The sequence below is a fragment of the Sitophilus oryzae genome, unplaced genomic scaffold, assembly GCF_002938485.1.
Source record: "Sitophilus oryzae breed Bouriz unplaced genomic scaffold, Soryzae_2.0 scaffold_186_pilon_pilon, whole genome shotgun sequence".
NCBI lineage: Eukaryota > Metazoa > Arthropoda > Insecta > Coleoptera > Curculionidae > Sitophilus > Sitophilus oryzae.
The window spans coordinates 942,741-958,745 of NW_022146579.1; the positions used below are offsets into that span (position 1 = coordinate 942,741).

At 31.3% G+C, this 16,005-nt stretch overlaps 1 protein-coding gene across 1 annotated transcript in view; it reads left to right on the plus strand.

Moving 5' to 3' along the window:
- The window catches only part of LOC115883324 (acetylcholinesterase-like), a 101,203-nt gene that overhangs the window by 57,128 nt on the left and 28,070 nt on the right, over positions 1 to 16,005 (plus strand). The window contains exon 2 of the mRNA XM_030901674.1: positions 5,677 to 5,755. The gene's annotated coding sequence lies outside the window, so the exon portion shown is untranslated. The remainder of the gene's footprint in view (positions 1 to 5,676; positions 5,756 to 16,005) is intronic.

Consider the following 16,005-nt stretch of genomic DNA (forward strand, 5'->3'; position numbering starts at 1 on the left):
TAGTTTATCCACTCCCTCGTTTATTTAGATTATAGAGGGCGGCACAAGCTAGACTCTAGGATGACTAAATTAGGCAATCTTGCGACTAGTATACTACCTGTTTTAATCCGAACTGCGACTTTATTAGTAGTATGCGACTACTCGAACTACTCCATCTTAATCTCCAAAACAACAAAGTGAAAGCCGCCATGTTGTTAAATAAGAAAATGTTTTGTTCCTAAAATAGCAATTCCTGCTTTTTGAATACATTAACTTGAAATATTTGACCCTAAAAAACACGCGGAAACAATTTTTTCGACTGCGAATGAATTATTCTCATTTTACTAAAAAAAAAATTCAAGAAAATTTTTAAAACTTCTTTAATTTTAAGGCCCATTAGTATTTTTCAAAGTAGAAACAATACATTTATCAATAAAGTTGTTTGCGTTTAACTTTTTTGCCTTGGGTAACGAGTTACAGAGTCGGTTAAAGTGTTTCAATAATTATGATCTTCAAACATCCTCCACACTTAAATACTTTTGTTTTGTTTTCCTTCACTGCCATCTGACATATGTCTCTAACTAAACCATAAAAATAATATTTTTACTATAATTATCCCAATTTAGGATAAAACGCGACTTAGACGCCATATTAGTTTTGTATTTCTGTTAATTAGGATTTTAAACAACGTTGCAGATTGTACTAAATTAGGCTTCTAGCCAACGTCGGTATCCAACGTCGTTTCGACCCAAAAATTATTCTCCAAACTAGTGCTAGTCTCCAGACTAGGGTTGGCACGAGGTTGTATTGACGTTGCGCCCCGACGTTTGGTCGCGTGACACAACGTTGTCCCGACGTCCAAATGCTGCTTGGGTGTCGTCCTCCTTGGAGCCTCCGCGTCGTATGAGAGGCGCCATCCTGTATAAACTGGGAATTTTACTTTAACGTAAAGCCTACCCATGGACATATAGTGTTCACTGATATACAAAAACCATTCAAAAATGGTGTATAAGTATTCAAATACAGCGTATGTATGAAAAAGATATTTTACAGTTAAACTAATGCAATTAACGCAAACAAATGAACAAGTTCTACTAAAATGTGTTAGCACACAATAGGAGCATGGGGAATTTTTCCGCTACAGTTGTTTTAATTTAGTTGATACGGTTGAAGCTTTAAAATTAAATTGCTGCCAGTATGGAATCAGCAAATAAAATAATTTCAGCTTGGACAAGATAAATTCCAGTAGAAGTAGGTAGTTAGATTATGAATTTTATCAATATGGAATTATTGTGTCATTTACCATAGTAGTTTTTAGGTATAAAAACCATAGTATAAGTTTTTAGGAAAATTTTAATTATACTTTGCTAGTGACATCAAAAAATAAGGAATCGATTAGATTATAGAGGCGGGCAACGGCCCAGCTACGTCGAAACACCGGTTCCCATTAGAACACCGAAGTTAAGCGACGCAAGGTGATGCTAGTGGATGAACGGGTGACCAGTTCGAAACTCTGTATCGTGCTGTTGTCCAAAAAAAAGGCAAAAGTGTAAAATCTATTGACACACACTGCTCTTTCACGCTCGTTCGAGGCCGGATGAGATCGGATATCTCGTGAGTAAGAGTCGATTTAGACACTTGCCAAGTCGGTAGGCCATTGACCATGATATGGTGCGTTTAGACTTGAGCACGCACGAGCTGAGCGTGCACGCACGGCATTCGTTCGCGCTCTCGGCTCCGTTCAAATTAAAAACTTATTTTTCGACGAATAAAGTGATCCATTTTTGCGCGCACAGCAGAGTTGTGTTGGCGAAAATAATGGACGACCAAGAAATAGTCGAGGCTGAAGTCATTGTTATGCACAGCTTAATTATTAAAAAGAAGAAAAATCGAAAACATCGTCGCTAATGACAAACCCAAATTTTTAGAAACTTAGTGTCTGAGGAGGGCTAAGATTAGTTCATAAACTTTACAAGAATGACCAGGCCCGACTTTAAATATTTTCAAAATTTAATAACACCAAAAATTACGAACAAAAGATACAAATTTTAGAATAGCAATTTCATTAATATCGACATATTCAATATTAATTTTATTTACAAGGTTTTGCCATGCGTTATATTTTTTTTGATTTTTTAATAATACAAAGAGTGTTTAACATCCAATAATATAGGCAACTTTTCATATTTTTCAATTAATAATAACGAAGATTCATTGATTCACTCCATAATTTTAATAAAGAAAACGAAAAAAAAATCACACACGCACGCACAAACGCAGATAAAACAAATTGCCGGTCCAAATTGAGCGTCTGCGCACACATAAAATCCCTTTGAGCACGGACCAAAAACCGACACCAGACGGCTCACGTTCAGAGTGAGCGTGCGCGCACAACCGTTTACACTTGAGCATTCGCGGAGGATCAGTGCGTGCGTGCTCAAGTCTAAACGCACCAATATGGCCGAGGACCGCGTTTCGGATTCCTTGTAAACAAAGTAGGCCCCGTTCAGATTAGCCCTGGCAGCAAAAAGGAGACGTTAACTGAAATCTTTACTTTACTTTAGATTATAGAGGCCTCCTACTGTGAGTGTCAGCCTACCGAGGGATAGAGGGTAATGAAAAAGCAAACGATCTAGCTAGAAAAGGAACGAACACTTTACTAACTGGATGCCAATCGTTCTGCTTCCAACTTAACCAAGGGGAAACCAAGTTAAAAACTCAAGAACCTGGAAGACTCCATCCGTAACTTGGAATGAGAATGGTCTAAGACTCAAAGATATTTCCCAGAACTTACGATCGAGAAAAATCAACATTTTTCTTGATTTAAGTAAGAACAATCTTTTATTTGTCATGGAATTTTTAACAGAACACTGTTTCCTCAATAAATAACTCACTAACCTGAGGAAATACCAAAACACCTCATTACTGATTGCGCCAAAACGACAACTAGTGGCATAAATTTTGGTACTACTGATATCGGAGTTGGAGAACTAAAATCTTAAAACCGTCTCAGATACTGGTTTGTGTGAAAGCCCCGAGACTGTATGATGAGTTATAACTCAAAAAAGAGGGACACGATAGATCTGTAAGGTCGGGGTCATTAACTTCTCCTTCCCCTACAATTTACAAGATTATTTTGAATTACAAACCTGACTCATTGGTGTGTCAAAGAAGATATAATAAGGCAGCAAAGAACACACCGTTCAGTGGCCATTTTAGAGACCAATCAGTAGTCTGAGACCATGTCAGAGACCGTCAAGTAGCGCTAAAGTGTGAGATTGTATGCATTCTCTTAACAAATTATAGCTATATTATATATATTATATAAATAATAACAAAAAGGCACACAAGGATAACGAAGAAGCAGATGAAATAGCCAAACAAGATGAATCAATGCCATTCATAAGTCCAATACCATTTTGCAGCGTTGCAAAAGCAGTCACATGAATGGCCATAAAACTGTGGGTGGATAACAAATTTCTAGAACGGTGGAGAAATTTAACAAAGCAAAGACAGGCTCATAAGTTCATAGTAGAACTTTCGCCAAAATTCACGACATACCTGATAAGCAAAAAAAAGACAGTCAAAGCTTTAGTGTGCTAATGCAGATTTGTGCAGCTTTTGTCGATCTGAAGAAGAAACGACAGAACACGTTTTATGTCGGGTCTACAGCCTGACAAATGTGCAGTTCTTTAAGCTTCTGACAAAGAGCTATATGGATGGTTCAGGCTCCAAGTTAAGAGATTTTTAAAAAGGATAATGTGTCTGGAGAATATAACCTAAAAATCAGAAGATGACCACAATAGATCTGAAAATATCACAATAGAACAGACAAATAGCCACCTCGAAAAATCTGATCTAATTCTAATGTAGATTTTACTTGCTAAATTTCTAAAATTCACAAAATTTCTAAAATATTTATACTAACTTTATTGTTAATGTAAATCTACTAATACTGTTTAAATAAACAACTAGTTATATATCACACTGTATATAGAGCTTTCAATATAACATGGCCTACACTTGACTGGCCTTTTTAACGCAGCAGGGGGTGAATTTTTAAAAGCCTCTTTAAAAATAAAACAGTTTAAGGCAAAAGTGTCAGTCCCAGATCGGGGAGTATCACAAAAATAGCACATAACTTCTGAATAAAACAGAAGTAGGATCGATAGGAGGTGACAGTAGTATTTTCTCTTTATAAGGGTAGAATTATCTTATCGAATCGATACAAAAGATAATAAAATACTGTCAAAATCAAAATAAGAAAGCTATTATGTCTATTAATTAACGAGACTAAAGCAACAGGGTGAATAGAGAGCTGGAATGAATTGGACCATTATCTCTGTTCATATTATCTTTGCATTTATTTATTTTGACGCTGTCATATGACATCTAATTGTTTGTAATTTGGGACTTGTTTTTGATTAATTTTAAATTATTAACATCTATACAATAAATTTTATCAAAAATAGCTGAACAATGCGAGATATCCGCTCTACCATATCTTATCTGAGCCGTAAATTCTTTAAATTTAGTTAAAATTAATCTAGTTTGACCGACATGTTTTTGATTATAATCTTTACATGAAATTTTATTAATACTCGACCTTTCTAGTGGAGGTGTTTTTTCTTTAGGATTAACTAATAGTTGTAATTTATTATTAGTGCTATACACAACTATACAATTGATAATCTGACGTATCGTTCTCCACTTGAAAAGTCGAATTTGCAGAAATTGCAAACTTATACTTATGTTTTCTAATTATTTTATCAACTAATGAAGGAGAATATTAGACCCAGCTACATTTATAATGTAATTTCTTTCTATTTAATATTATTTGTATATAGTGGTATTTTATCTATCGATATCAAATTTCAGGCAAATATGAATATTTCTAATAACTAATACTTCTAGTTTAGTATCTATTGTTGTTCTCAATGTCATTGAAAAATTTAATGGAAGGAAAACGATTATTTAATTTAGAAATAAAGTTATCTTGGTATCAGAATGTATATTAAAAACGGCAAATATATCATCTACATATCTAAACCATACTCTTGGAAAATACTCAAACTGATTTTTAGCCTCTACTTCAAACCTGCTCATTTATAAATTAGCCAAAAATGGAGACAATGGATTATCCATTGCCGTACCTTCTCTCTATCGAAAAAAGTTTTTAATTTGAAAACAACTTTGGTTCATATAGAGCGGCGGTAAGTTTAATATATTCAGTCACAGCTTTGTTGTCGAGACCATTTGCGTTCAGTAATTCTTTCAAGTTACCTAAAGTATGTGGAATTGAAGCACTTAAATTTTTCGAGGTGGCTATCGGTTTGATCCACCGCGACCTATTGTGGTCCTAATTAGAACACTTAGGAACAACAAAGATACATCAAAGAAGACCAAAACTTAGTTCATAGACTACTTAGTGTTCCATACTTATCATCAAAAGATATAAAATAGAAAGACATTACATTAGGAATGTAGCTGAGTGTAATGAATATTCTCCTTCATTGATTGATAAAATAATTAGAAAACGTAGGTATAAGTGTGGGATTTCTGTACATTGTTGATAATAATACTACAAAAATTGTTAACTTTTTTATATCATTTTGTGTCCATCTGTTATCTCCACAATCAATCATCTATAGAATTTTTTTAATAGATATGTATTTAATTGTGGATTTTTTGTTGCAGGTGTTTCGGCTCTATTCCTTAGAGCACTCCAGAATTAGTAAAATGCCTTCAAACTCCAGAACTTGTTGACAATTATTAAGTAAGTATATTTTATATACACTCACTGGCACGAAGAACAGACAACTTAAAATTTTGATGTATTTTAAAGTTCAATACATTTTTTTTCTAATTAGCAGATTTTGATGATTTTTTAAGCACTGTGTAGCTAAATTATTTGACTTTTTAGTATTCCTTTCTAAATTAATAATATATGTTTCCATCTGTCAATTATACGAGGAAAAACAAAATGTTGATATTTTGGTGAATGTTTGGAACACCCTGTGGAATATGTTAAGACAGCAAGGGATTTCAAAATCATTTTATCATCTAGGTACATCCTTTCTCGATAGTTTGTTTATTGATTCATGTCAATAGCTTTATTTTTATTGGAGATATTCACTTTTGAAGAAAAAATATTTCCTAATTTTTACATTAAAACCATGTCTTTGCTTTTGGTCCTAGTCAAGAGAACAAGTGAGTTGTGGTCCCGAAGCAGGCCTCCTTGATATAAGATTTCTTTCATTTGATCTTCTTCTTACAGTCCGTTCACTTATTTGTGCGTTCCTTGGGCGCAATTCACTATAAATTACAACTAAGACTGCAATAAGTCGATCTTATCGATTCGAAGTTCTTCTGCGAAGAGAGGACTTCAAGCATATATGAACTTGTCTCGAGCACTGTACTTCGTGCACACTTAAATCTGTTAGCGACATAATTTTGAACTCTATCATCTTCAATTATTAAAGCAACTTTATAGCGGATACAATTTCTGGACTTAAAACCATATCTGCTAGATTATCTGCCCAACAGCCAAGAGTATAATAATATGCTTTTTAGAGTGGCGTTATATAAATCATAAACACTATTTCATGCTGACTACGATTGAGAGCTGACTAGGATCAAAAGCAAAGGCATGGTTTTAATGTAAAAATTACGAAAAAATTAGTGTCTTCTTCAAAAGCGAATATGTCCCAAAAAATAAAGTTATTGAAATGAACTAAAAAATAAACTATCGAGAAAAGATGCAGCTAGATAATAAAAAAATTTTCAAATGATTACTTCAAAATATTGTGAAGAAAACTGTATAAAATTGAAACAAATCTAATCGAGTTATTTTATTAAAAACAATTACAGTATGCATAACCACATACCAAACCGTGTTTCAAGCTTAAGCAACTTCCTGCATTTATCGTTATTGTTACATTTTTCAATACAACTTATGTAAAAATAAAAATAAATAATTATTGCAAAGGAATAAATAAAACAGAAAATAAACAAAACAAAATATTATATTAATAATAACACTTACTGAGTTTTATACCTTAAAAAAGTTGGTTAATTAACTTTAATTTTAATTTTTGTAAACCAGCAGCTTTTGACATTATCTCTCGGCGGTACTAAAATTTATTATTTACCTATCGTGTGCTGATATTTTACAGATACTCCAGTTTTTGGTGCCATATACAAGATGGCATACAAACTTTATTTGTGGCTAATACAACTCTCTGGCCATAATCTCTGACAAACTGTCTCTGGCGGTCTCTGGACACCGAATATTAACTGTAAACTATGGTCTGGGTCAACACTTAATTTTCCCTAGAGTTTTCCTCCTGGGTCAACACTTAATTTTAAAAGACACGAAACACGCGTAATAACACAGTCCAAAATACACAATATTTATCATTTCTATTTGACATAATTTGACACAAAATTATAACCTATAATTTGGCAAGAGTTTGACAACTTTCAAAAAGTCGAGTCCATACGCATCCAAACCAATAATATTGAAATATGATCTGTAATTTTTGAAATAAACCAATAAAACTGGTTAAAAACAACAAGAGATGACGCATGACGGATTTAGATATAAACCCATCCATAGTTAACTTAAAAAAATGTTAGAAACTTTTTTAGTTAAATAAATGGATTGGTATGGACGTCATCTGCTTTTTTTCTGTCATCGTCTGTCGAAATCTTAACTGAAAAAAAACCCAGTTATACAGGGTTGTTCACCACATACGACACGGAGTATTGTAGCTAAACGATTACATTTTATCAAATTGTAAGTTTTGGGTTCGTTGACGGACTATTAGAGCTACAATTTAAAAATATTTTAACAAGATACAGAGTGTCCCAAATAATTTAAAAAAAATATCAAAGTTGTATTTTTTTAAATGGAACATGCTGTATATTATTACATTTTTAGTTTCTACGATTAAAATAAAGGTAAATTTGATAAAGGTTTATTACACTTAAACCTTACCGTTTTTGAAATATTTTCAATTTTGTGAAATTGCAGTAAAAATTTAAGGCTTCATTTCTCCAAGGGTATCAAAGTTTTTAATACTAAATATTTACTGAAGTTAATAAACTTGATATTATATATTGATCAGTTATTGTGTTGCAATAATAAAAATTATACTGCCTTATACAGAGTGTCTAAAATTTTATTTTAAATAATTACTAGCTTTAAACGGCAATAACTTGTTTAATTTAAATGGAACACCCTGTATATTTATGAGAATCAGATGAACAATTTAATTGTCTATCAAATTGTATTATACCATTTTTTACCTACCGCTTCAAGTTTTCGTAGAAAATGCATTTTCTTGTAATTTAGAACTTATTTATCAATATACCCATGGACTATTGACATTTTAGATTATTTTTAAAGATGTACCAAATTTTTAAAGAGTACAGATACTAATATTGTCGATATAATTCGTTTATTTCATTAAAAAATAAAAAAAACTGTTTAAATATTTGTTAGAGAACCAATTAATATAATTCCAGTATTCAAACTACATTAATTGACTGTTTGTTTGGTTTATTAATAATAATTGCTCCAAATACTAAAAAACTGAATTTTTTATGTGTTTTAGACAGTGTGGTAAAAAGTAACACCTCAAAAATGAAATTTCATTTTTTGACAAATGCTTATTTATAACAACAGAGACATTCATTTTTATAACTTATTATTATATTGATTTCTGATTCAAATCCACATTTATTTAGAATAATTTATTAACGAACATAATTAAGTATGTAATTAATTAGCATTTGGGCGGAAATAATGGTGGTATATTTAATTAATGGTCATATTAATGGTAATACTCTTTTATAAAGATTGAAATAGTTTTCTTTTTGCATACAAATGGGCTAGTAATATTATCATTTTGCTAAAAACGATAATATTACTAGCCTGTATATTTTGTACATTTGTTGCTTTAAAAACAATCTGAAATGTCAATATTCCATGGGTATATTGATAAATTATTATTAGTATAAATATAAATTATAAGAAAATGCATTTTCTACGAAAACTTGAAGGGATAGGTAAAAAGTGGTATAATACAATTTGATAGACAATTAAATTATGCATCTGATTCTCCTAAAATATACAGGGTATTCCATTTAAATTAAACAAGTTATTGCCGTTTAAAGCTAGCAATTATTTAAAATAAAATTTTAGACACTCTGTATAAGGTAGTATAATTTTTATTATTGCAACACAATAACTGATCAATAAATAAACTTCAGTAAATATTTAGTATTAAAAACTTTGATACCCTTGGAGAAATGAAGCCTTAAAATTTTTACAGCAAATTCACAAATTTGAAAATATTTCAAAAACGGTAAAGTTTAAGTGTAATAAACCTTAATCAAATTTGCCTTTATTTTAATCGTAGAAACTAAAAATGTAATAATATACAGGGTGTTTCATTTAAAAAAATACAACTTTGATATTTTTTTATTTATTTGAGACACTCTGTATCTTGTAAAAATATGTTTAAATTGTAGCTCTAATAGTCCTTCAACAAACCCAAAACTTACAATTTGTAAAAATCTCATCATGTAGCTACAATCCTCCGTGTCGTATGTGGTGAACAACTCTGTAGATAATAGCATTCTATACAAATTTAAATAATATTATTCTAGAATTGGAAAGTTGAAACCCTTAAGTAATGTATTTCAATTAATAATAGAAGGCAGCATTCATTTTTTAATTTTTTCAGTTCAATTTTAAAAACACACAAGCTTTTATACAATTTTTATATATTCATTAACATGTTTCCCTTGTCTTTTTTTCCTTCGAAAAACAGAGAGAGCAAAAAAAACTGTCAAAATTAAATAAGCCGCCCTTTACGACGTACCGACCCGTAAACTTCAAATCAAATTTGAAATTCATGGCCTACTTTTTGAGCGGAAGGAAAAACTTAGTGTTAATATTTCACCGGCTCCAACTTTAAAGGGTGCTTGCTCGGGAAATGGTAGTGGAAACTGAGAACTTTTCTAATCAGTTCCGTGTAGGGTTTTATATTTTCCGAAATTGATTTATAATGCATTCGAGAGTTTAATTAAAAGATTTTATTACTTAAATTTATTTTGAATAATGACAGTTAAGAAAGAGTGTAAAAAAGTGTATTAAATTACATCTTAGAAAGAAGTATTATACAGGGTGTTTCAGAACAAATGCGTAAAATTTTAAAGAGTGATTCTTTGTTAAGAATAAAGTATATATATACAGGGTGAGCGTGCATTAGAAGTTTCTAAAGAACCACAATATCTAGATCGGACCGGAGATTTTTTGCACATCATTGTTTCACAACCAGATCTATCGATTAAAAATATTTTCAATATGGCGGTACTTCCGGATATACCGGAAGTTGACACCAACTTTCTTATTTTAAATGGGTGCCCCCATTTTTATTACATACTTAAATTCTCTGTAAAATTTTATGAATTTTGATATTAAACACTCTATATCTAACATTAACCGTTTTTGAGAAAAAAAAATATTTAAAATTTTTGGACGAAAAAAACTGCCAGTCAAAAATATGCATATAACCTAAACATCAAATTTAGTGATTATACGACAGCCACTGTGCCATAAAGAGAAGACATGTGGCTATCTATTTCAAAAATTAAATTGTTCGAATGTCATATAATAATGACCGCAGCTGTCATGGAATTGAGCGATTAAAAAATTACCATAAATCATTTTTTTCAAATAGAAACCCTCCACTTTATTTCAATAGTGAAAAGGCTTTTCAATTTGCTATTTTTTGACTATACATGTTCCTATACCTAACATAAATTATTGTTTTTATGTTATTTAAGGTTTAGTTTTAAAGCGTACATTTTTATTGATTTTAACCAGTAGCCTATGTCTTTAAACGTCAAGTGATGTAAAACAATAGATCTGGCCATGTCATATTGTGACACTTTGTTCAAAAAGCAGTAATTTATCGATCATCATTTCCAAGCCAAATTTGCGCTGTTTTTTTTCGATCATACGGTATATTATTAATAATATCAACTATTAAATATCACTAAAGAGCGAAAATACGAGACATATTTTTATAAATACACTTTTAAACTCTAAAGTAGGCATTATTTATATACAGGGTGTCCCAGAAATAAGTGCAAGTATTTTAAGGGGTGGTAGATCTCGATAAAAGAAACGTATTTTCTCTTTATCGTTTTTCAAATAAGTCCAAAATAACGGAGTTATTTTACTTTGAAAATTTCCAAAAAAAAATGATTTTTTTGCTCAAATTTTGAGAACCACTGGATCTTTTCTGAACTTTCTTTTTTGTAAATTTAATCTACTACCTATGTTGCCATATTATCAAGAAATTTTGTTTTTTAACTAAAAACTAAATTTATATTATTAATATATTAATTATTTAAGAAAGGGAGATTTTTACAAATCTAAGATTTGTCAGCATTCATGGAACACAGGGCATAGAATAAATTTTAATAACGCCAAAATTATAATGAAAGAAGCGATAGCCTCTAAAAGAAAAATAAAAGAGGCTTTTTTAATTCAATCTAATAAAAATAAATGTATTGCTCATGCATCTGTAGATGTTAGTAATGTATGGCAATCGCTTCTTTGGTAGTAATTGTTAATTTTGAAGTTTAACTTAATATAATGTCATTTTAACAGAACGTCAACGATTTCTTGTAGACGTATCTGTTTTAAAAAATAAAGTGTTCTCGAATTCGAAAAAAGTTGTCGATTCTTTATATTTTATTGCTTCCGACGACGGAAAGAGAAAACTTTCCGAAACGTTAAGCATTTTTTTCTTTGTTAGGCAAATTTTTATTACTGTAAACACAACTTCTGACAAGCAGCGTCCGTTTAGGTTTAACGCAGAAGTGTTTACAAAAAATAACTATTTTATTTTGTAGATTTTTCTTGCAGTGCAGTGGCGAAAAACCCATAAGGATTTTTTTTTGAATAGATAAATACATTATAAACATACCCCTACAAATCGAATAACAATAATTCAAATTATGACCATTTACCCCTACAAATCGAATATCAATAATTCAAATTATGACCATTTTAATAAAAATGTGTTACCAACTTGTAAGCTAACTGTTCAAACTGTCATCTCTAGAAAAAAAAATGAAATTTACAATTGTATTCGATTTTTTCTTCATCGACCGATATTTGTTTGTTCTCGCAAGAAATACCATTACAGTTACCACACAAGCATATGAACATGGCATATTGGATTTTAAACATGTACCATTGCGATTAAAAAAAATAGTACAACAAAATATGATTTAATCTGCTGGTCTATATTCTTGTGTCAATGTCACGTAATTTTTAAAAAATGCCTTTAACTTCAGAGCAAAAATCGATTATATTTACGCGATTAAGGGATGGGGTTCCCATAAGGGACATTGCAGATGCATTAGGGATAAACAAAAAAACAGTGTTGTTGGCTAAATCCAAAGAAAAATTCAATATAATTCAAATATCCTTATAGACCAGGAGTTCCATCTGGGACTACTAATTCTTGTACGACTTTTTTTTATCGCAATGGTACTACTACTACTATTCATTACATCCAGATTTGCAATTACCGTAAATCATTTTCAATACAAATTCTGGTGCCACTGCGTTTGACATTGTTTTTGGAACTAAGGTATCCATTTTTTTACTCCATCCACATTCTGTTGCCTCTTCTCCGTTATTTAGCCAATACTGCATTTATAAATAGGTCCTATAATAATGATGCGTTAGTTGTTGGAGGTAAGGTAGCTAAATCAAAATTTTTACTATATGTACCTGACGAGATGTAAGGGCTTTATATTTAAAATACCTCAACTGATTTAAATCTTTTGCTAGCCTATGCCAAACCAAACCAAACCATATAATGAAAATAAGAATGTATTTCCAGCTTCGACTAGCTCAGATTTTTGTGCTGCAGGATCTAAAAAAAGCGGATGTAATTTATCGCAGATGAGGATCTTTTTGCAACGTTTTGAAAGTCGCCAGTTTACATTACATTTTATTTTTTTCTTCCAACCTGTAGCCTAATTTTTCAAACTGTCACTGTATTTTTAAAAACAAGTTGTTTACAAAATGGTAACAATAAGACCTTGGTTTAAGTGCAAATAGCCCCGACCGGGACAAGGTGGAGACTGCTTTCGCACATTATTAGTACACATGTATTTAGTAAAGGATATATAGCTTTTACAATTTTTGTTAATTTTGAAATATTATTAACCCACCAATAAAAGGTTTCTTGAAAATGTCACAAGGTTTGTATTTCAGTTGAATTGATGCTAAATATCCATGTTATTTGTTAATAAGCTTAAAAAATTAGTAATTTGCATTTCGGTGATTCCTTTTAAAAATTGCTCGATTTTCAATTTTTTTTGTACGTCATTGCATTAAGATAATAAATTATTTTTTATTGATTCTAATAGAGTTTTTTATTCTCTTTAATTTTTACCTCTTGAAGTTTTTCGTTATAACAAACCGTTTTCGAGTTATTTACATTTTTTCCCAAAAAGTACCAAAATTCAAGATGGCGGTCGATTTTTTTTGATGACGCACACATCGGACAAATGGGGACTTTTAGTATGTTAATAAGGGTTACTAAGGCTAACTATTTTCAATGGTCGCAGCTTTCTAAAAATTTTTGCAATTTCACCATGGTGAATGTCATTACTGCACTGGGATAAAATGATTTATGATAATTTTGTAATCGCTCAGTTCCATGACAGCTACCGCCATTATGATATGATATTTAAACAATTTAATTTTTGAAATAGATAGCTACATGATGTTACTAACCTTTACTTACCTCTACAGATGTAATTAATTAGATAACAATTTATAACAAAATTGTTGAAGAAATTCTTCCATAAACACTAATTAAATTAACTGACTCCGTCTGAGATCTCACAAATTCTTGTCGTGGAAGAACTGCGTTGCGAGGATTGATTTTTTTACATTTTACAATTTTTATGGGATATTTTTTACAAAATATCCTAATTTCCGTTGGAAACAGGCCCATAAAAAGGGGTATAATAAGCAAACCGATACAATCACTTTCCATTAGGCGAGGCAAATGAGAGCGAACCGGTGGAATAATGTCCCGTTGCGCATTAGGCCCTAAATTAACCTCGGGCGTAGCGGCAATTTACCAAAATCTAATCCGCACAATGGACGCGTAACTGGACCACTTAGGCCCTTATCTGGTTGCAACGGTATTATTTGTTTCCTGCTGATGCGCTGCTGCGAACCAGGTCAATATTGTTGCAGCGAAATTGTATCTCGCTAATGACCAATAAAAATATTTCTAGAGTCGCAGATATATTATTTCGTTTTTCTTTATTTCTTTTTTTTTTTTGGTTAGGTAGAATTTAGGTAACTCATATGGATTGTAAAAGTACTAGAGATGCGCAAAAAATCGCAAACTGCGATTCAATCGCAGCGATTTTTAAATCGCAATTGCGACTTGCGATTGGCTCTCATAGGAGACTGCGATTTCTTCTATTTGCGAGTTTCAATTTAGGGAACCAATATTACTATAGTTGCTAATTTGTTGCGAGTTGGAATTTTGCTGCGATTGTGATTTTGTAAACTAGGGCCGTGATAACCTTCTATGAATTTTTAGGAGTTGCGATTTTGTTGCGAATGTAATTTTGTTGTCCATTGAAGCATTATATAGTAAACTGCGATTGAATTTTTTCTCTGATTTTATTTATTTATCCAGAAGGTATTATTTTTCTAGGGCCAAGATCATAATATACCGGGTGTTTCACAAGAGTGGTTCGCCCATATAACTTTATTATTTTTTCTGATAAAAAAACGAGATTTGGTATGTTAGCATATGCCATAAATTAGGATTGATTGACGTATTCAATCACTTCCTGTTTCACCGGAAATTGTTACAACTTTTGATTTTTAAATGGCACCATCGACATTTTTTTACTTTTTTCGATAGAAAATGACACTCTGAATAGAATGGCATAGGGCGCAAAGGCCCTAAATCGCTGAATAGAATGGCATAGTTTGGCGAAGTTAGAACATAGTTTGTTTTTTAAGCATAAATGTCAAAAGTTAACATTATTAATATTATTTATGCTTAAAAAATCGTATTTTAAATTTCAATCTACAGTGCCATGGCATGGTTATTTACGGTGAAACAGGATTGAATACATCTATCAATCCTGATTTATGTCATATACTAACGTGCCAAATCTCGTTTATTTATATGAAAAAATAAAAAAGTTATAGGGGGTGAGCCACCTTAAAAAATAGTTCTTTAAATCTTAAGACCTTTTAAGAATTGGATAAAGAATCAGATAACTGAGAACCGTAGAAAGATACGATAAGTATTGGTATGTGTACTTGCAGCAGTTGCAGCATATTATAAAGTTTTTATACCTATACTATGTGTTGCAGATGTTAAAAACTAAACAACTGATTTTTATTAACTTTTTTTAACCGTTAAGCTATAGGTACATACACAGACAATTATATATCTAATACAATATTTAAATATTAAAATCGCAATCGCAGGTTACAGTCGCAGCGATTACAAAAATCGCAATCACAGTTTCAATTACGATTAGAGAATCGCAGTTTGGCTCATATCTAAGAGGTACTCTCCACATTGGTGCGCTGCGCCGCAAACGCGCAAGAGCCGCACTACTTATTACTAAAATTGTTTAGTTCTTCTCAAACGATAGAGATATTATTAATGACTAAACGAATGTTCGCGATATTTCTATGGATCGCAGGATGTTCATTAAAACAATAAAAGTACCGCGCGGCGTTACTTTTATTGTTTTAATGGAACAAAGAAATTATTGATTATTAAGAAAAATGCATTCTTTACAAAAATGCTGCTTATTTTAAAATAGCTAATCCCGTTTATGCTTTTCCAAATTTCCATAACGTTTTAAAGAAAAATACAAAATTTGAAAATATGATTGAATTATTTCCGTTTCCTAAAAATCAAAATGCGTTTCTAT